The sequence below is a fragment of the Chionomys nivalis genome, chromosome X (genome assembly GCF_950005125.1).
Source record: "Chionomys nivalis chromosome X, mChiNiv1.1, whole genome shotgun sequence".
NCBI classification, from domain to species: Eukaryota; Metazoa; Chordata; class Mammalia; order Rodentia; family Cricetidae; genus Chionomys; species Chionomys nivalis.
Window position 1 is genome coordinate 64,506,363 of NC_080112.1, and position 21,578 is coordinate 64,527,940.

General features: G+C 37.7%; 1 protein-coding gene across 5 annotated transcripts in view; it reads left to right on the forward strand.

Annotated features, from left to right (window-relative positions):
• Positions 1-570: 570 nt before the first annotated feature.
• Zc3h12b (zinc finger CCCH-type containing 12B) overlaps positions 571-21,578 on the forward strand; it is a 200,762-nt gene continuing 179,754 nt past the window's right edge. For all 5 annotated transcript variants that reach the window (XM_057759265.1, XM_057759267.1, XM_057759264.1 and 2 more), the window contains exon 1: positions 571-1,034. The gene's annotated coding sequence lies outside the window, so the exon portion shown is untranslated. The remainder of the gene's footprint in view (positions 1,035-21,578) is intronic.

Here is a 21,578-nt window from a genome sequence, read left to right on the forward strand (position 1 = left end):
AACAGCTCCTTTTTACTGAGTGTTTACTCTGTGTCACAGTGGGTTATGTCTGTTAAGCCCTGTACATACTTTTTCTCTTCAGCCTTATAAGTACTCAGTGGGTACCATATTTCTCATTTTACAGATGAAGAAACAGATTTAGAGAGGTTAGTTATCTAGCCCGAGGAAAAGAGCAGAAATTCAAATTTGGTTGTATTGCCAAAACCCATTCTCCTAGTCAGAGGCAAGTGAGAGATGGAAGTTTTATAAAGATCACTCTAGTAGAAGTCTGAGAAAAGACTGCAGGAAAACAAATTAAAACAAAAACAAAACATTCCCCATAGCTCAGATGCCAATACGGATCTTATCCTAAGTCTCCAAGCCTCTCCATATCAGAACATCCTGGACTTCTCTCCACCATTTCTGACCTTGACATTAGGGCCTACCTAAGAAGTGGGGTTTTGTTCACTTTTTCTAGGTCGCGAACCAACTGGTCTAAGGATCAGACAGCCGCACCAGTGGTCCCCCGACGGGGTGGGGCGCATGCGCGCGGTTGCTAAGAAACGGCGATCCAGGCGCCGCGGTGGTAAGTGCGCCGGGGCTGTGTGTGTAGGCAGCAGCGCCAGAGGAAGAGGAGCACGAGGATGCAGCTGCTACCGTGGCCCCAAGAGGGAGCAGGCACTGTTCAGTGGTCGCGGGGGCCAAGAAATTGGAATTAAGCCTGGGGGTCCTGTTGTTGAGGTGACCAGGGCAGACGTTCTTGCCAGAAGCTCAGGCCTAGTATCCGGGGAGAGTTCGGTCCGCTGGGCGAAGGCCTGCCGCCTTTGCTTCTTCCTGGCCCTCCAAGTCGATGGTGGTGAAGTTGGTGGCCGCCAGAGGCACAAGCATCAGGCTGCTTCTCATGCACCCAGCGCTTTTCTGGCCCTGCTTGGACAGCTGCGACGCCGCCTCCTCTCGCCGGTGGATCCCACCCTCAGCGGCGGGGGAGGGGGAAAGTTTTCCCCTCTGTCGGGCTGTGTGGTGCCGGGCGACAAGGAGACCTTAGGAGAGTAGGGGTGAGTAGTGGCACCGCAGTCGCCAGGTGCTGGAGCTGTTTTCTGGTCTCAGGGTATCTGGGGCCCCAGCAGGTCAGGGAAGCTCTGCTTTCTCATTCAGAAGCTTCCGACACCCTTCCTGCGTCTGCTCGCGGGTAATTTCTTCCAGATAGTTTTCCTTCTCAAAGGCACCACTTTCTGATCTCGACCCTGGCTTCCAGATAAAAAAAAGTGTAGGTGATTAAGGCCTGGCAGTGTTTCTTATATGCTGATGATTCGAAGTACAGTCATGCACCCTGGTCTCTGATTTCCAGACAGATTCTCCTAGTGCCCTGTTCACCCATTTCTCCTTGCTCTAACTGTGGCTCCGACTCTTGGTCTCAGGAGACAGTTTGACCTTACCTCAGGCTTGTCAAGAGCCCATCCTCTACATTGCTGTTGCTTCATGACTGAAGAATTGACCAGATAGCTTGAGTGGTACCTTAATTTTCAGTATTCTTTATACTCGTGTGCAATCAGCTTCTGCAAACCATATGCCTAGCTCCAGACTCCTAGCCTATTAGACTAGGCAGATATTATGTTAAATAATCATAATAATAATGATAATAAGACAACACTAGTAACATGTTCTATTTGACAGCCTAAGTACCATCAAACTTGAGACGTAGACATAGTAGATGATTGACAATGGGGAGAACACGTTCTACAAAGTACTCTTCATCCAGAATGACTCACTTCTGCATTTAAAAATGTGTTGACGAGACTTAAGATGCTCCTAATAAAAATATGGATGGTTGTGATCTTTTCGTTCTTCGTAAAGTAGGCTAGAGTCGGAAATAGTCACTTCCCAAGAACTTTGGCGTGAGACACCCGGAGTGAGAGTCTGGATACCATGATTAGATGAGGCTCTAAAGTTACAAGGTGTTTTGACAAGAATATTATTTTGAGGTGCGAGACTGCTTTTTAAAAGGTAGATGGCTGAGAAAAGTTACAGTTCCTGTTGACCCTTTCCGAAAGTGAGCTCAATTTGAAATGATGTATAATTTTAATTGTGAGGCACTTCTGTGGGCTGACAACAAAAGATGGGTTCTTTTATTTCACGTTCTTCCATCCTGACAGTTTTAAGCCATTTCAGGTCTCTTATCTAAAAAGAAGTGGTGAGAAAGAAGCACAATGATGAGAAGGTTAAATTTAGTTTTCGGTAACCCTTTTAAGCTAAGGAACTTTAAAAAGGATGTAGATGCCATTTGTGATTAGGTAATTTCGGCTAGTGAAGCTGCCAGTTTTAAATCTGGCAGTTTACCACTGCCAATTTTCTGATTGTTTTAGGTAAAATGCTTTGTGTGGATTGCTTTTGTGTTTGAGATACTCTTGTGTTTAAAGTCAAATACCAGGGAAGAATAGTTTTCTACCTTAGTGTGAATTATCTGTTGTGCACGAGATTTCAAACTTAGAGGTGGTTTCTGTTTGGGAAAGGTCTTGATGAATTCGACTCTTATTTATTTGAATTACTATTAGATCTAAAGGAAAAGAGTTCCATGGAAATATGGCCAGAGAGTTACCACATATCCCAGAGCTTTCACACGAACAGTCATAATCCCCTGATAAAATGGTATTGTGTTTTCCAAGTGCTGTTTGATCACCGAACCCTGCAATGAAGTTTGGTTTTGCTTGCTTTTTCTTTTTTAAAAAAATTTCATAGACTTTTATTAAGCTTTTATTTACTAGATTCTACAGTGTCCACCACTGTGGTGGAATTGGAGAGATTAGATTAGAAACAGGCTCCAGGTCTGTTGGTGTTGCTCGGGACAGAGCACCTATCTAGCATGCACTAGAAGCATAAGTCCCTGGGTCCGAATGCCAGTAACTAGTAATTGAAATAAAAACAAAACACCAATAGAAACAGTTCTGAGGAATTTAATTGCAGATAAGATATATTAATCAGAACATAGAAAAGTACAGAATAAGAGCTAAAAAAAAAATTAAAGGGAGATCACCAAAGGCTAAGGGTTGTCTGGGAAGGCTTCATGTAAAAGTCATCTTTCTTGAAATTTTAGGCTTCATTGGAAGGAGGAAAAGTTCATTGTATTGCCATTCGATTAACTAAAAGGGAAAATGATTGCCTGGAGCAGTTAACTTTCCTGAACTGAGCAAACTTTTTATGCTATATTATAATTTAATAAATGAAATACTAATAACTTTGCAATGTACATGTTATAGAAATTAGTTTATAATCATCCTATCCTGGAGCATGTGAGAATGTTTTCTAAGAAGATATAAATAATTAAGTTAATATATTTTATAAATGTGCATTTTTTTACTGTATAGTAAAACACGGCTATACTTGAAGTGTTGTATACAAAACTAGTATAATAAACAGAACCTTATATTATTAATATTCTCCAAAGTCTGTTTCCAGATAAATTCTATGAGCAACATGAATTTTTATTTGTTGAACTATATAACATTGTTTATCATATACTACTATGTATGATAAAGGAAAGAGCTATATTAGGGTCTTGAAATTGATACCTGTCAAAGTTCTAATATGTTAATATTTGGCAAGTAACATATGTTTAAACTTCAATCACAAACCTTTGTAAAACTTACTTTAGTACATTTTAAAAATTTTTTGCTGTTAAAATTTGGTTACATGTTAACAGTCCCTAGGTTTTGGCCAGCTATTGTAAGCTAATGTTTTCATATAGCAAAATAACAAACCATACTGCAGTTAGAAATGGTTGCTGATTTACTCTAACTTCTTTCACAAATTTTGCTGCTTTTGTATAAATGCAGTACAAATTCACTAAAAACTACTTTTTCTTTATTATGATACTTTTTATTCCACCGTTTGTCTTTGTCTGACCACCACTAGTACTGCATCCTATCAAAGCAGACCATACATAATTAAAGCCAAGTGAAGCATAGAGTTCCACCCTTAAATATTAAACAGCCATTTTAGAAAACACATATTTGGTGATGGAATGTGAACATCATTTGTCAAACATGGAGAGGCCAAATAGTATTTTCTACGGAAATGAGGTAAGAAGGAATATTTCAAGCTGCTTAAACCGTTGTCTTTAAAGATACTTCCTCCACTGTCAGAGAGCTTGGATAGCCTCCTGGTCAGTCATCTGGAATCAATTCTTCTCATAATTGATGAACTTGGCTTCTACTCTGGAAAGAGAATCACTTTTTCCTATACTTCCTTGTAATATTACTTTAGTATTTTTTACAGAACTAGAAGATTTTAGGAAGATTTTTGTTTCTTTTCTTTTTTAAGGATCTTGGTTTTTATAGTTTTAGGCCTTTTCCATGCTGGTTTGAATTTTCTACATTTGTATCTTGTAATTTTCTGCAAGTTGTATCTTGTACGGAGTTCTTCATTGGAGCTATGCTTTTCTCCTTGTACAGGTTGATTTTTGTCAACTTGACATAAGCTATTTATTAAGTCATTTTAGAAGAGGGAATCTCAATTGAGAAAATGCCCAAACTGACCTGTGGGAAGGCCTGTGATGCATTTTGTTGATTTAAGATTGGTGTGGTAGACCCTAGCCCATTGTGGGCCGGGCCAACTGTGGGCAGGTGATCCTGGGTTCTATAAAAAAGCAGGCTGAGCCAGCCACAGGAAGCAAGCCAGTAAGTACACCCTTCCATACCTCTGCTTCAGCTCCTGCCTCCAGGTTCTGACTTGAGTTCGTTCTTCAGCTTCCCTGGATGATAGACTACAAGCAATTAGATGAAATATACTTTTTCCCCAAACATTTGGTTTTGGCCATGGTGTTTTGTCACAGCGCTAGAAATCCTAACTAGGAGACTTCTTCTCCTCATTGTCATCTTGTTTAGCAACTACTTTCCCTTTTTGTCCCGGGGAATCTTTCTACCTCTTCCAGGAGGCAGGTCACTTTCCAGTTATACTTAAGAATTTTACATGCTCTTCACCATCATCTTCTTCCTCTGCATCTTCTTCCACAGCTGCTAGGTGCTGTCTACAAGTATGCACAGGGCCTGACCCATACTTCAGCCTGAAGGCCACAGGCAGTGCCCTTTCAAAGTCCCCAAGGGAAACTGTCAGTTTTACAGACATTTTCCAAACTGCCTGTGTTAACTTTGACTGTGTCCATAATATATGATTCAGCATTCTGTAGCAATGCTGGGCAGTTGCAGTAATCTGTAGCTTCCAGTCAGCCATGAGAAGAACAATGCTCTTCAGTGTCCTGTGTCGCTACCCTGTGATGTTCAGTAGGTTATGCGCATGAAGTCCAGTTTTTATTCACAAAGTTTTGAACTTTTGATTGAGTTATTGAGATGTAACCACATCACAAGTTGAAAATCACCTGTATTATATCAAAAAGTTCTATGTTCTCTAAGATAAATTCACATTTTAAAATTACAGGTGCAAAGAATATGCACACTTGCTCTAAGAAGTAATACACCCAAAGTTAAATTTGAGGCCTCTGTATTTTTCATAAGTTTTTTTTCTGAATTCACTAGAGTCTTACATGATAAATTTATTACTAACAAACAAAATTCAGTGTTTCTGGACTCACCAAATATTGGTATTTCATTAAATCGTCGTTTTATTGTTTTCAATGGTTGGGTGTTGGGTGGAATGTTTTCAGTTTCTTGACCTTTTATTCAAAGACCTGAAATAAACAGATTGCAAAGTAGCACGGGATCTTTATTTAAAGTAAAGAGTGACAGCAGTCTACACAAATGACAGAGCACTCAAGAGGTCTGATTATGGTTTGATGCTTCCTTTTGTATGCAGTTTAAAAATGGTCCTGTTCGGGAGCTGGAGAGATGGCTCAGTGGTTAAGAGCATTGCCTGCTCTTCCAAAGGTCCTGAGTTCAATTCCCGGCAACCACATGGTGGCTCACAACCATCTGTAATGGGGTCTGGTGCCCTCTTCTGGCCTGCAGACATACACACAGACAGAATATTGTATATATAATAAATAATAAATAGTTTAAAAAATAAAATGAAATAAACAGTCAATTTATTTAAGAAAATGATCCTGTTCTAAAGTATGATCTTTATGATATTGGTGGACTGAAAATTTTCTACTTGAGCACATGTCTAAAATTTTGTAATGGGAACTTATTGGAATCATGACCTTTGTCCAACAATCCTCTTTGTATTAAATTGTCCTAGAACATAAACTTCCCTACTAAGCAAAAGATACTGATAGTCATTTCAACATGGGAAGAAAACCAAAGAGTGAAATTCATTCAAGTTTTTTGCAATAAACCAAATACGTCCACATATAAATTGGAAATTAATATTTACAAGGAATGTTTACAAGGAACACAGAGTTCTCATCTTTTTATGACTTGTGAGTGTTCTTTGAATGATTGTCATCCAAAAGATAACAATTCATATAGTTTCCTTGTTAACACGTTCATCACTGAAGTTGATTTTGTCACTGTTTTATTCTGGATAGAATTTTGTAACACTTTGTAAATTGCCACAAACATTAATTGAAACCTGAAATTGAACTTTCACAGATAATAATGGGAAAAATACATTTTATAATAATTGTTGTTAGAAACTATTATATAACAAGTGTTGGTGTCTCTATTATCCTTTTATAGGCCTGAATTCTTGACCTCCTAGTTAAACTCACTTAATGCTGGGGCTATTATTTATTCTCATCTTCTGAACTAAGCAAGTTTTATAAAGATGCACAAACATGCACATATATACATTATAGAGTATATTAGTTATTTAGAAGGCATCCCTAATAGTCTGAAAAGTTATGTGCATATAAATTCAACTATTTTTACAGCTAAGTAATTTGACTGAAAGTTGTGTGGAGGAACATTATTGTTCATGATTTTAAAAAAGTGTACTGTGTCTAACGAAAGGGAACAAATCACTAGGTTATTTATATATTTCTTCATTTATTTGGTTTTCTCTGTTCTGAAACTCATTTTGTAGACAAGGCTGGGCTTGAACTTACAGAGATCCGATTGTCTCTCTCAAGTGCTGGGATTGAAGGCATGTGTCACCACACCTGGATAACTAGGATTTTATTTTAAAAACAAATATTTTTCTATTTTGAAAAAAGTAAATTGTTAGAAGTTTCTGGGATGACATGTAGCTTTTTTCACCCATATCAATTCAAAGTTCATTATTTCATATTCACAATGTAAACATCTTATTGTCATATTATTACACTTAGGATTTTAAAAAATATTATGATAAAAGTATACTCTTCTGTTTTTCCATTCTGTTTCATTGCCAGTATTTTTTATTTATATAGTATGTTCCAAGATGAATTCAGAATTTTACCATTCTATGGTATTTCTTGACATCTACCTGAAACTACTTTAATATATATTAAATATCTATGATTTGATATATAATATGATATAATATAATATTATACACACAGAATTTTTAAAATAGAGGGGAAGCGGTCTGGAGAGATGGCTCGGTGGTTAAGAGCACTGGTTGCTCTTCCAGAGGTCCTGAGTTCAATTCCCAGCACTCACATGGTGGCTCACACCCATCTGTAATGAGATCTGGTGCCCTCTTCTGGCATGTAGGCATACATGCAGAGGAACAGTGTATACATAATAAATAATAAATCTTTAAAAAAAATAGAGGGGAAGCTGAGCTAGGATATGAAAGGAAGGAAAGAAGGAAAGAAGGAAGGAAGGAAGGAAGGAAGGAAGGAAGGAAGGAAGGAAGGAAGGAAGGAAGGAAGGAAGGAAGGAAGGAAGTTAGTTTAGTTGTCTCCATATGGTTTGTTCAAACATCCTTAGTACTATTTACCCCTTTGCCTACCTCTCTCCTCTCTCCTGCCCTATCTTCTAATCCCCCTCCTTACTTTCAACTCCACATTATTTCATTTTCTCAAACTGGAAACTAGTCCACATATGAACAGTGACATAAGATTTTTAATTGTAGAGGCCATATATAATTACTTATTTGGGTTTTTGTTTCCTTTTTATTTCTTTTGGTTTGAGACAGAGTCTTCTGAAGTTCAAGTTAATAGCTGAGGATGACTTTGGTCTCCACTTTCCAAGGGCAGAGATTACAAGTGTGTGCCATCACATCTGGCTGGAATGTATCATATACTAATATATTTAATGGTTGTTACTGAATTTAATACACATCTGCACATACATATTCAATCTCCCTTTCTATTTCTGTTCAAGGATAACAATTACTAGCTTATCTTTATTTATTGTGCTTGCTTAATTTTTATAATTTGAATATGTATTTTTAAAATATTTTATTTTATGTGTATTGATGTTTTGCCTACACGTATCTGTGTGAGAGTGTCAGATCCCCTGGAACTGGAGTTACAAACAGTTGTGAACTGCTAGATGGGTACTGGGAATTGAAGCCAGGCCCTCTGACTCATGCTTTTAACTGTTGGGATATCTTACCAGACCCCAGTTTATTCAATTTTAATGTATTGTGTCATTATTGCTGCCAATTAGTCTGAATACCCATGATTCCATAGAAACATAAAAATTGAGATATAAGGCCTGGAACGGTAGCTCAGTGGTTAAGAGCACCGGCTGCTTTTCTAGAGGACCCAGGTTCGATTCCCAGCAACTACATGACAGTTCACGCCTGTAATTTCAGCTTCAGGGGATTTAACACCTTCATACATGCAGGCAAAACACTAATTCACATAAAATAAAAATAAATAAATCATTTAAAAATTGAGGTACAAAAATAGATATTATATTTTATACTTCAGTTCTTAATTTTCAATAATTTTGTGGAGAATAGGTCTAAAATGGTTGAAAATTTGAATTTTTATGAAGTGATATGTCTTATGATTTACTTGTAGCAATCAGAATTTGGCTAATCTTTAGGGATATTAATAAAGAGATGAGGATGATTCGTAGTTAATATATCAATGGATAACATGTAAAAATATTCCTAAAGCACTTGAAGATATCTTTAAGTATCCATTCTCCAATTTTATTTATTGCTTTATTTAACAAATCTTTATGTAGAGAAAATTCACAAAGTTAATTTAATTTCAGTCACTTTTGGAAAATTTTTATAAATTTAACATCAGTATGTTACAAATTGCAAGACGAAATTTATTAATTTGCACTCTACTAATCAGGAATTTGTTATAGTCTGAGTAGATGTAGCAGTCACACTATTTTTTTCTAGACTGTCAACCCTATGTTAGTTATGGATTATGCTGTAAAGAAAAAATAGTTGTAGTCCTATCGGAGGTTAGGAAACTGGAGTTTCTTTCCTGTATACTTGATATTGTATTCAAGTAAGTGTTAAGAAGAATTCAAGTAGGGACAGTGTATTACTATAGATTTAATGTCCTTTAAAACATCTAAATATTTAACTAGGACTCTGGATGCATAGTACTACACTGTGAAAGGGGTTCAAACAGTGGTTAATAAAATTTAAGAATCTTTATTAGAAATACTTGGGGCCAAAGTGTTTCAGATTTTGGAAATTTCCAGAAATTGGAATATTTGCATGTATTTATGGATTGATTATTTCTAATTAAAATGTCAGAAATCTATTATCATATCTAAGACCAAGCATTACTGTCACAGCAAGAAACTTTTTGAATATTGGAGCATTTCAGGCTTTGGACTTTCATATTAGTGTTAGTCTGTGCTAAAAGAAAATTTAAGTCAGTGCCCATTGCAAACTCTTTTCAGATGCAGAAATTGTGGTAGAAATATAACCTGAGTATAAGCTATTTTACATTTGTAAACACACACATTTTTTTTGATTCATCAGTGGAAGAAAGTAAAAGTCACATTAAACATTGCACCCCATAATCTTAATATACTTACGGTGCTGCTAGAGATCTGAAAATAATAAAACTCTAGGGCTTTCTCCCTCAGCTCTAAAGTCCCACGTTGAGTGAATCAAGTGTGGTGGCATGTGTTTGTAATCTCTGTACTCAAAAAGTACAGAGCAGGAAGATTGCTCTGAGTCTAAGACAAGCTGGATATATATAATAAATTATAGGCTAGCTTGGGCTACAATGTGAGCCCCTATCTCAAAAAATAAAAATGCTAATACTGATAGACTTGTGTTGTGATGCAATAAGACCTAAAGCTTAAAGTATTTGATGTTCTTGGATTAAATTCCTCTGACAAGAAAGGTAACTTCTACTGCTGTTAACTTTGACAAATTCCCATTAACACAGCACAGCCAGGTACACATGATAATAGTTGCTAGAGGCTTATGGTTTACCACTGATACTTTTCCAAGAGGGGATAAGAGCTAGTGCTTTGTTTTTCTGGCTTCTATAGTAATATTTTGTTTCTACTGTGTAACTCAGTGCTTTTAATTTACAGGCTTTAGATCTTATGCATAACAGCAGGGGAAGAAACCGCATGCACTATTTTGGTCAATTGGAATTGGAATAAAAATTCAGCTCATTTGTTTTATTCTCCTCCTTCCCCTCCCCCAATCTCTCCTCAACCTCCCTTCTCCCCGAGGTCCACCCCCACTCTCCATACCCCCACCTTGCTTCCCCTTCACACAAGAACAGGCTTCCCAGGGACATCAACCAAACATAGCATAACAAGCTACAATAAGATCAGGCACATACCATCACATCAAAGCTGAGCAAGGCAACCCAGTAGGGGGGAAAGGGTCCCATAAGCAGAAAAAAGGGTCAGAGACAGTGTGTCCACCCCCTGGCGCCACCCCCACTCCTACTGTTAGAAATCCCACCACAAGTATTCAGAGGACCTGAGGCAGACTCCCATGAGTTCTGGTCAGTTGATTCTGTGGACCTTGTTCTTGTGATATCCCTTTCCACTCTGGTTCCTACGATCCTTTGTCCCCCTCCTCCGCAGGACTCCCTGAGCTCTGGCTAGTGTTTGGCTGTGGGACTATGTCTGCTCCCATCAGTTTCTAGATGAAGTCTCTCTGGTCTCTGATGAGGCTTCAACTAGGCTCCAGTCCCAGAACACTCTGTGTGTAGGACTAACAGTAGGTCAAAGGTTAGTGTCTCAATCCCTTCACTTGGGGCCTTGCCTGGTTACAGAAGATGGTTGGTTCAGGCTCCATGACCCCCATTACTAGGAGTCTTTGCTAGGGTCACTCTCATAGATTCCATGGAGCTAAGTTTCCACCTCATCCCAGAAATGCCCCTAATTCTAATTATCTCTCCCTGTACTTCCTCCCCATCTGCCCCTACCTGATCCCTCCTGTTTCCATTCCCACCACCCCTAGTTTATGAACAAAATCTATTCCATGTTCCCTTCCTAGGGAGAAGGTTATCCTTTACAGCTAATTATCAACTTATGGGTGAATATAGAAAGACCATGTTTATTTTTCTGATTCTGGGTTACCTCACTCAAGATGACATTTTTTCTAGTTTTATTCATTTGCCTGAAAATTTCATGATGTCTTTTTTTATAACTAATTAATGCTCCATTGTGTAAATGTACCACATTTTCATTTTTCTCAGTTCTAAAGTAAGAAATTGAATGAACCAAGTTTGGTGGCATGAACTTGTAATTGCTGTACTCAAAAAGCTGAGGCAGGAACATTGCTCAGAGTTTAAGGCAAGCTTGACATACATAATAAATTATAGGTTAGCCTGGGCTACAAAATGAGTTGCTAACTAGAATAGAAATTCAGATCATTCGTGGTTTTTTTTCTTGTTTTTTTGGAGACAGGGTTTCTTTGCATAGTCCTGGCTATCCTGGAACTTGCTCTGTAGACCAGACTGATCTCAAACTCAGATATCTGCCTGCTTCTGCTTCCCAAGTGCTGGGATTAATGGCGTGTGCCACCACACCTGGCCATTTTTGTTTGTTTGTTTGTTTGTTTGTTTGTTTGTTTTTTTGGTTTTTCGAGACAGGGTTTCTCTGTGGTTTTGGAGCCTGTCCTGGAACTAGCTCTTAGACCAGGCTGGTCGTTTGTTTGTTTTTTTAAAAAAAATAATTAGCATTATTTTTGTTTCACCTCAGCTTTGCCATTCCTGTGACATGTGTAATGAAACTTTGATGTATGTTATTCGTGAATTAGAGAGACTGAAAGCATTTTACAGAGCTAGCCATCCAATTCACAGTAGGAAATTTCATTAAATCTTAGTCTTTATCAACAGAGGTGAGTAGAAGATTAGAAAAATATTTGGAAGATAATTTTGTGTAAATTCTAATCTGAGGGCTGGAGCGATGGCTCAGTGATTAAATGCACTGACCACCCTTTCAGAGGACCCAGGTTCGACTCCCAGCATCCACATGGTACTTTTCAACCATGTGTAACTCCAGTTCCAGGGGATCTGATGCCCTCTTCTGATCTCCTCAGGCACGAGGCACACAGGTAGTACATAGACAAATATAAATATTCACACACATAAAATAAAATAAAAATTTTAAAATTGAGTATAAGTGTGTCTTGTTTAGGTAGACCTAGAGAATTGGTTAACTAAAGAATATGGAATTGATAAGGAATTCTCTCATTAAGGATTAACCCAAGCTGATGGTGAAGCTGTGGCCAGAATGCTTTATATAAAATATTGGAGCTTTAAGTTGTGAATAATTTGTTTTTCACTCTCTCTTAATTAAAGCATTTTGGTAAGTCAGGTACAGAGGTATATTTGTAGTTTCAGATACTCCATAGACTGAATAAGGAAGGACTGCTTGAGTCTATGAGTTTGAGACCAGCCTGGGTAGATAGGTAGTCTCCATTTTAAAAAAGAGACAACTTTTTTGGGTAATAAATAATAAAGATGTGTTTAAACCAGCTTAAAGCAAATTGTGCATGTGTATGTATGTACATATGTATTTTTAAATTAAGACTATGGAAGATTCTCATGGAAGCCAAGAAAAGAAAGCATGGCCTAGGCATATGAAGAACTTCAACTAAGAAGAAAAGCAATCAGTCTCTAAGGAAACTTGTTTGAGATCATATATTCATAAGGAACATTATATTTGCTGGCCAGGTTATATTTATGAACATGCATATAGGAAATTAAAAAGAAAAAGAGGCCATAAATTTGATGGAGAGCAAAGGAGTTGCCTGGGAGGAGTTGGACAGAAGAAAGGGAACAGGGAAAATGATGTATTTATACTATAATTTCAAAAATAAAAAAATTATTATACACAAAAAGACACTTGAGTCTTCCAAACTGACTATTAGACTATTGTTACAATGAACCCCAAATAAATAAGATTTTTTTTCTAAGGAATAGCATGCTGTGAGAAGGCTTCAGACAGAGGGAATTTAGTCTCCTGGAAAGAGATTTCACTACGTTCTAAAAACTGGTTAGAACAGGATGAAACTGTATCCCAGATAATGATGGGTCACCTTGACCAGGACTGTTAGATACTTATATCCTTGGCAGTCTGTTTAAAGTTTAATTCCACTTCAGAACTCTGAAGACTTACTAGAAGGGCTTGTTTGATCTCTTTATCCCTCTTCCCAAAGTAGCCATATTGACTAAATCTCCTTTTTCTGCCTTTTACTATTAATTTAGCTCTTTTTTATTGAGTTATTGAGGAGAGGCAATTCTGACTGATTTGGGCTACAGGTTGTGACCCCTTAAGTTCCGTAACATATACATAAATATATGAATAGTGAATATGGTATGTGCTATATTTTAATGAAAAATTATAAGAAGTTGAAAACAGTATAGAAAGGCAGTTGTGTTGATAAATTCATCAGTGTAGTTTTCTGACATTTCTATGAGATAATAATTCACAGCCAACTTACTGTTCCTCTGGTTCTTATAAATTTTCCACCTTTTCTGCTGCTATGATACCTGAAGCTTATGTTGTATACATACATACATACATACATACATACATACATACATAAATCATCTCAACAATTAAAAAAAGAGACTATGATTTGAAAGAGAGCAATGGATGGTGTGGTGTGTAGGAAGAGTTGAAGGCATGAAACGTAAGGGGGGAATATATTTTTAAATGATTTATTTTTATTTCATGTGCATTGGGGTTTTGCCTACAAGTATGCCTGTATAAGAGTGTTGGATCCCCTGGAACTGGAGCAACGGGTGATTGTGAGCTGCCATATGAGTGCTGGAAATTGAACCCAGGTCCTCGGGAAGAACAACTCATGCTCTTAACAACTGAACCACATCTCCAGCCTCAGAAACAACATAATTATATTTTAATTTCAGGAAAAAAGTAGAGAGGTCTTGTTCCAACCTCAGCTAACCTTTCAGTGTTATCTTGTAAAAACACAAAATAGCAATAACTAGAATGTTGATCTTATTTAGATTCCTCATTTTTTATAAGCAATTATTTGTGCTTGTATATGTTTGCCACATGTGTTGCTTCCTGTACTCTAAAATCACATCAAAATATTTGATTATACCATCACCACAAAGCTCTCTCATCTCACTCCACATCTACCTTCTACCTTCTCTCTGCCATTCTTAGACCTTTAGTTTCTAATTTTCCTCTTTCTCAGCAAGAATCTTCTTACATCATGGATATTATGTAATGTTCATTATCTCTGGTAATTTAGTTTTCTCTGATGTTTACTTTATCTGATATCAATATACATACTGTGCTTTAAAAAAAAATACCTACATTTTTAGTTCATTGTAGGAGTATGTGCTTGGAATCCCCACACTGAAAGACAAAAGCAGCAGGATGGAGGATTCCAGGCTCTCCCAGGCTATTGGGCAAAACCCTTGATGCTAGCTGGGCGGTGGTGGCACACGCCTTTAATCCCAGCACTTGGGAGGCAGAGGCAGGCGGATCTCTGTGAGTTCGAGACCAGCCTGGTCTACAAGAGCTAGTTCCAGGACAGGCTCCAAAACCACAGAGAAACCCTGTCTCGAAAAACCAAAAAGAAAAAAGAAAAAAAAACCCTTGATGTTTCAATGGCATAACTTTTTCCCTCCATTTACTTTCAGTGTAGCCATGTTATGTTTGAAACAACTGTCCTAAAGATAGCATATATTTAGCTCTGTTTTTTCAATCTAGTGGGATTGCTGAATCCTATAGCTCTATTTTTAACTTAATAAGCAGATTCAATACTTTTTGGTGAATATTCCATTTTATAGTTGGTGCAATAGTGACTTAGGGTTTAACTTTTAATATTAAGTGTATAATGAAATCCATTACTTTGTATGTCAACCTAAAGAGAAAGTAAACTTATTTTGTGCAGAGTATATAAAATGTGCCATGAGGCATATATAAGCAGGCAGTTACTATGGTGAAATAAACAGGAATTTTTATCATATCAAATAGTTACCCATCTGCTGTGGCAAAAGCAGCTATAAGTCTATTTATTAGCAAACTCATAAATATAACACACTATTATTAATCATGTTTTTCACATTGTATGAGCTAAGGAACAATACTTATTATTTTCTGTTTGTTGTTTTGTCTTTTTAAAAACTGTTCTTGCTCCAGCAATCTTATTAAAAGTTTGAAATAATCACACTTCAGTTTCTCTGGTAATTGGTAATGTTGGGCATCTTTTCACATACCTATTAGTCATTTGTTCTTGGAAGAATTGTTCTAGTCATTTGTATTCTAGTGGGTTTGTTTTTTCTACTCACTTGTATGAGTTCTTTATTTTGCATACTACTCTCTTACCTGAAATGCATACAGGTTTTACATTTTCCTTCTATATGTTGCCCTTTAACTCTGTTGATAAATTTGCCTTTTTTTTTTTTTCTTTTGAGACAGGGTCTCAGACTGTCCTGACACTTGCTCTATACACCAGGCTGGTCTTGAACTCAAAACCTGTCTCTGCCTCCCAAGTGCTGGGATTAAAGGCACATACCACCACACTGGGCATGTTGATAAATTTGGTATATTAAAGCTTTTAAATTGAATCTAGTTCCACTTGCTTATTTAATTTTCTTTCCTGTGCTTTTGGTGTCACAGCTAAAAGAATTACTGCCAAGACCATTATTGTAAAGCTTACAATTTCAGGTCTTAACTTTAGGTCTTTAGTCTATTTAATCTGTTTCAATAGATTTAGAGTTTATTTTTATGTGTGGTGTAGGATTAATATACAATATAATTCTTTTGCACACATATCCATGTTTTCTAGAACCATCTATTGAATAGACTACCTCTATTATGCGGCTTTGGCGTTGTTATGAAAGACATTTCGACTATATTTGTGTGCATTTATTTCTGGGTTCACTATTCATTTCCAAATTGGTGCATTGCCTTTACATGCCAGTTTCATGCTTTGTTATTTCCATTTGTGATCTGTCTTGGTAGCAGAGAGTGTGAGATCTCTGGCTTTGTTATGCTTTTTTCAGTATTGTTTAGCAATTGGGTGTTGTTCGATGAGCTTTATAGATTTTAGAATTCTTTCTGTTTTTATAGAAAAATGTCAATTTTTTAAAATGAAAATTGCACCAAATCTGTTGATTGCTTTGTGTAACATGGACATTTTAACATTAAGTTTTCCAATCTAGTAATACATTGTCTTTCAGTCTATTTCTTCATTAATTTCTTTCATCTGTGCTTTGTTGTTTACAGCATACAAACCTTTCATAACTTTTGTTGCTGTTTCTATATATTCTAAAAATTTGAAAGTATTGAAATACAATTATATTAATTTTCATTTTAGATTGCTTGTTTTCAGTAGACAAAAACACAGCTTTTCTCAGGTTTACTAAGCTCCTGCAATTTTGCTAAATTCATTTGTTAGTTTTAGTTTTGTGGTGTCTTCAGGAATTTCAATATATAAAATCATTTCACCCATGAACAGATAGAATTTTACTTTTCTCTTTCTAATTTACATGTCATCAATTATTTTCTTTGCCTAATGTCTTTGGGTAGCGTTTTAGTGCTGTATAAAGTAAATGTGATAAGAATGAGCATCCTTGCTTTCAGCTTAAAGGAAAACCTTTCAGGTTTTCATCATGGAAAGTGATCTTAGCTACGAGCTCTTCCTATGTGACCTGTATTTTGCTGATGAAATTACTTTCTGTTCCTACTTTGGTGAATGTTTTTATTATGAAAGATGTTGAACCTTGTCAAATGATTTTCGGTAATATTGAGATGATCATGTGGATTCTATTTTGCTCGCTTTTGCTGTGTGTAGTAGGGGCTGCGGGCCTCTTCCCACAGCCCGGCTCATGGTTGCCTGGCTAGCTTATGCCCCAAAATAATGACACACAAACTCTATTCATTTAAACACTGCCTGGCCCATTTCTATTCATGTATGTAGCACCCCAAGGTGTGCTTACCAGGAAGATTCTAGCCTACGTCCATCCTGGGTCAGAGCTTCATCGCATCTACCAGGGAGAGGGGAGCATGGCGTCTGCTCCAGAGAGCAGAGCTGTCGAGTCTGAGCTCACTTCCTCTTCCTCCCAGCATTCTGTTCTGTCTACTCCACCCACCTACATTTTAACCTATGAGGGCCAAGCAGTTTCTTTATTACTTAACCAATGAAATCAACAGATTGATATATGACACTCCCACATCAGCTGTGGAGTATCATATTAACTATTTTCACATATTTACATATGTTCGGGACAAATCTCACCTCATCATGTTATAAACACTGTCATATGCTGGTCAGCTTGGCTTACTAGTTTTTGTTGAGTATTGTTGTATCTGTGAGCAGCAGCAGTTTGGCCTGTTGTCCTTACTTAGGCCTCTAGCTCTAAGTTTTGGATTACTAGTCCAGTCTCTTTACCAGTCATAAATTCTGTGTACAGACTTTTAAATTTTGCATTGTTCTGTGTTGGTATGTTGAGGGTTTCTAGAAATTTATCCATAATTTATGCCATCCAATTTGGTGACGTATAGTTGTTTAAGTTTCTTTTTTTTTTTTTTTTTTTTTTTTTTTTTTTTTTAGCTTTTCGAGACAGGGTTTCTCTGTAGCTTTGGTGCCTGTCCCGGAACTAGCTCTTGTAGACCAGGCTGGCCTCGAACTCCAGAGATCCGCCTGCCTCTGCCTCCCGAGTGCTGGGATTAAAGGCATGCGCCACCACCGCCCGGCTTGTTTAAGTTTCTTATAATCCTGTTGTTTTTATGGCATCAGTTGTGATAGTTTTACCATGTGTATGGTATGTGTGCATGAATATATGCTTGTTTTCATGTGTGTGTAGGTGCATGTGCACATGTGTGTGAATGTATATGGAGGAATATCGACACCCAGTGTCGTTCCAATCACTTTCCACCATATATATTGAAGCAAGGTCTCTCATTTGAACACAGAGCTTGCCTGCGTGGCTAGTCTGGATATGTAGCTTGTTTAGGGACCCTGTCTTTGCCTTCTGAGTCCTGGAATTATACTTGGACTGTCACACCCACCTGGTACCTTTACATAGGTTTCTAAGATCCTAACTCTGCTTCTCAAGCTTGCATAGAAAGCACTGTAATCACTGAGCCATATTCTCAGCTCCAGTTTTAATGTCTATTACTGATTTTTTGATATTATCTCTTATTCACAGTCTAGGTAATGTTTGACAATTTTATCTTTTAAAAACTTATACAATTTATATTAGTTTTTCATATTATAATATAATTATATCATTATACCTTCATTTTCCTTTTTCAACCCCACCCATGTGCAACCCTTTGCTCGCTCTTGCTCTCTCTGTCTCTCTCTCTTTCTCTCTGTCTCTCTCTCAAATTTATAGTGTTTCCTTTAATTGTTGTTATGTGTTATGTGTGTGTATTCCTAAATACATAAATACAACATACTCAGTCCATATAATGCTACTTGTATGTATATGTTTTCAGGCACTGGATAACCAATTGGTGTGTTCTTGGGGGATAACTATTTTTTCCCAATCTCAGCATCCCATAGTCACCTGAAGTTCTTTGTCTAGGGTTAAAACCTCCTGAGCATTGTCCCTTCCACATAAGCATGTCTATTGGTGTCATCCTTGTTCAGGTCATGTCAGGGAAGACATGTTGTTACTTCTGACATTCCTGTAAGTCACTGACTCACAGAAAACTTCCTATCTTCTGTCTCTTAAAATCTCTCTACCACCCTGAGTGTTAGGCGCAGAAGTTGTGTGGTAGATGTATCAGTTGGGACTGAGCTCCACAATCCTACATTTTGATTAGTTGTGGTTTTCTGTAACAGTCTTCACACGTTGCAAAGAGAAGTGTCCTGATGATAGAATGTCACATATCTGTAGGGATAAGGACAAATATTTAGAATGTAGCTAGAGATTACACTGTTTTAGTAAAGTGGCACTTGTGAGTTTTCTTCCAGTATCAGTGACTTCACTAGCCCATAGTAGTTGACTATGCTCTCAGGACTAGGCATGATTTCCCTTTCGTTGAATGAGCCTTAAGCCCAAATAGTGAGTGTTAGTTACTGCCAAGATATGTGTGCCACTATTGCATCATTAAGGTTATATCATGTTATTATTGTTGTAATTAATAGACATCACTTACTTTTTTCCTTTGGAAACTTGCATGTACCCTTTGTACCATGAAAGCTAGTACTCAGGGAGGAGGATTTCAGGTCAGTTCTTACTCATAGGGGGTCTCTGAGCCCTAAGTCTGAAATACATGGTGTCTTCAGCACTAGGAATTTACTTTCCACCTGTGTGTTTGTGTGCGGGATGGGGGCAGCCAAGGGCAATAGCAATAGCCGATAATGTTTTGGGAGTATCTTGGACAACTCCGACCAACAACTCAAAAAAGGAGTTCTCATGCTCAGGAGTGGGGATTTTTGTTAGATGATCTTTGTCTCTAGTGGAAACATTGTCATTTAGATAAGACATTTTTCATTTGAACTACATATGTCTATTTATATACTGACTTATGTGTATTATAGGTTTATTTTGGTAGTTTCTTACTCTTATTTTACCCCTTCTTCAGTATTAATCTCCTCCCCTCCAATTAAAGACCTCCCATTTCCCCCACTTATACCTTTAGCTCATCTGTACCTTTCTGTTTCCCCCTCTATTGCTTCCTTCTCTGAAGTAGCCTCTTTTGACTTTCTTGCTTTCTGCAATCACTCCAGGTTAAATACGCACATCTGAAGACTCAGAGCTAGTAACTGCAGATGAGAGAGAACATCTGACATTTGTCTTTCTAATTCTGGGTTACCTCCCTCAGTATACTCTTTTTTTAGTTCCGTCCCTTTCTGGAGAAATTTTATGATTTTGTTTTTCTTTACAGCTGAATAGTTTTCTATAGTGTATATGAACTGCATTTTCCTTATCCATTAATCAGTTGAAAGACATTTAACTTATTTTCATTTCTTAGCTATTATGATTAGAGTACCAGTGAACATGGCTGAGCAAGTATGTGTGGGGTAGGATATCAGTTCTTTCTGATGTATGCTGAAGAATGGCATAGCTGGGTCATATGGTACATTTATTTTTAGTTTTTTGGGAATTCTCCACACTGATTTCCAGAGTGCCTGTATCAGTTTGCAATTCCATTGTAAGTGACTGATGGTTCCCTTTACTCTAGATTTTTTTCAGCATTTGTTGTTAAATTTTCAATAAACTGATTCTTTGCTTTGTTGATGTTGTCTAGTTTTTTTCCCCTCTTGTTACTTTCATCTTAATTCTTCTTTTATCTAGTTCCTAGAGGTTTTTAAGTTAGGTTGTGGGGATTATTCTTTTGTCTTTCCTGGATGGCCGGGAATTGGAGGTAGGACAACCCAGAGACCCAGGAATGAACCACACACGACTGTCCAAAAAAATGTTGATGAAATGATATTCTGTGAGCTCATAGGTTGGTGCCTAGCCCAAATGTTGCCAGAGGAGCATCATCCAGCAACTGATGGAAACAGATGCAGAGACCCAAGTCAATACTAAGTGGAGTCAGGGGAATCCCACAGAAGGTAGGAAGGAAGGATTATAGGAGCCAGAGGGGTCAAGGACACCAAGAGACTATGGCCCACAGAATCATTTAAGAAGGGTTCATCAGGGCTCACAGAGACTGAAACAAAAAGCATGGACCCTGTATGGGTCTAAGCTAGGTCCTGTGTATATACCTTATTATACTTTACTGTTGTGTAATTTGTGGGTTTTTTTTTTGTTGTTGGGTGTTTGTTTGTTTGTTTGTTTTGTTTTGTTTTTGGATATTTCGAGACAGGGTTTCTCCGTAGCCTTTTGGTTCCTGTCCTGGAACTAGCTCTTGTAGACCAGGCTGGCCTCGAACTCACAGAGATCCGCCTGCCTCTGCCTCCCGAGTGCTGGGATTAAAGGCGTGCGCCACCACCGCCCGGCTGTGTGTTTTTGAGACAGGGTTTTGCTGTAGCTTTGGAGCCTTTCCTGGAACTAGCTCTTGTAGACCAGGCTGGCCTTGAACTCACAGAGATCCGCCTGCCTCTGCCTCCCGAGTATTGGGATTAAAGGTGAGCATCACCGTCGCCCGACTAAGTTTGGTGTTCTTGTGGGACTCCCAACAATGAGAGTGGGGGTGTCTCTGAGTGTTTTTCATGTGGTAGGGACTTTTTTCCTCCTACTGGGTTGCTTTGTCCAGCCTTGATATGAGGATTTATGCCCAGTCTCATTGTAATTTATCATGCCCTGTTCAGCAAACATTCCTGGGAGGACTGCTTTTTTAATTTTGAAGGAAAATGGGGGAGGAGTTAATCTGTGGGAGGGGATGGTAAGGGAAGAACGGGGAGGAGTAGAGGGAGGGGAACTATGGTCACTATGC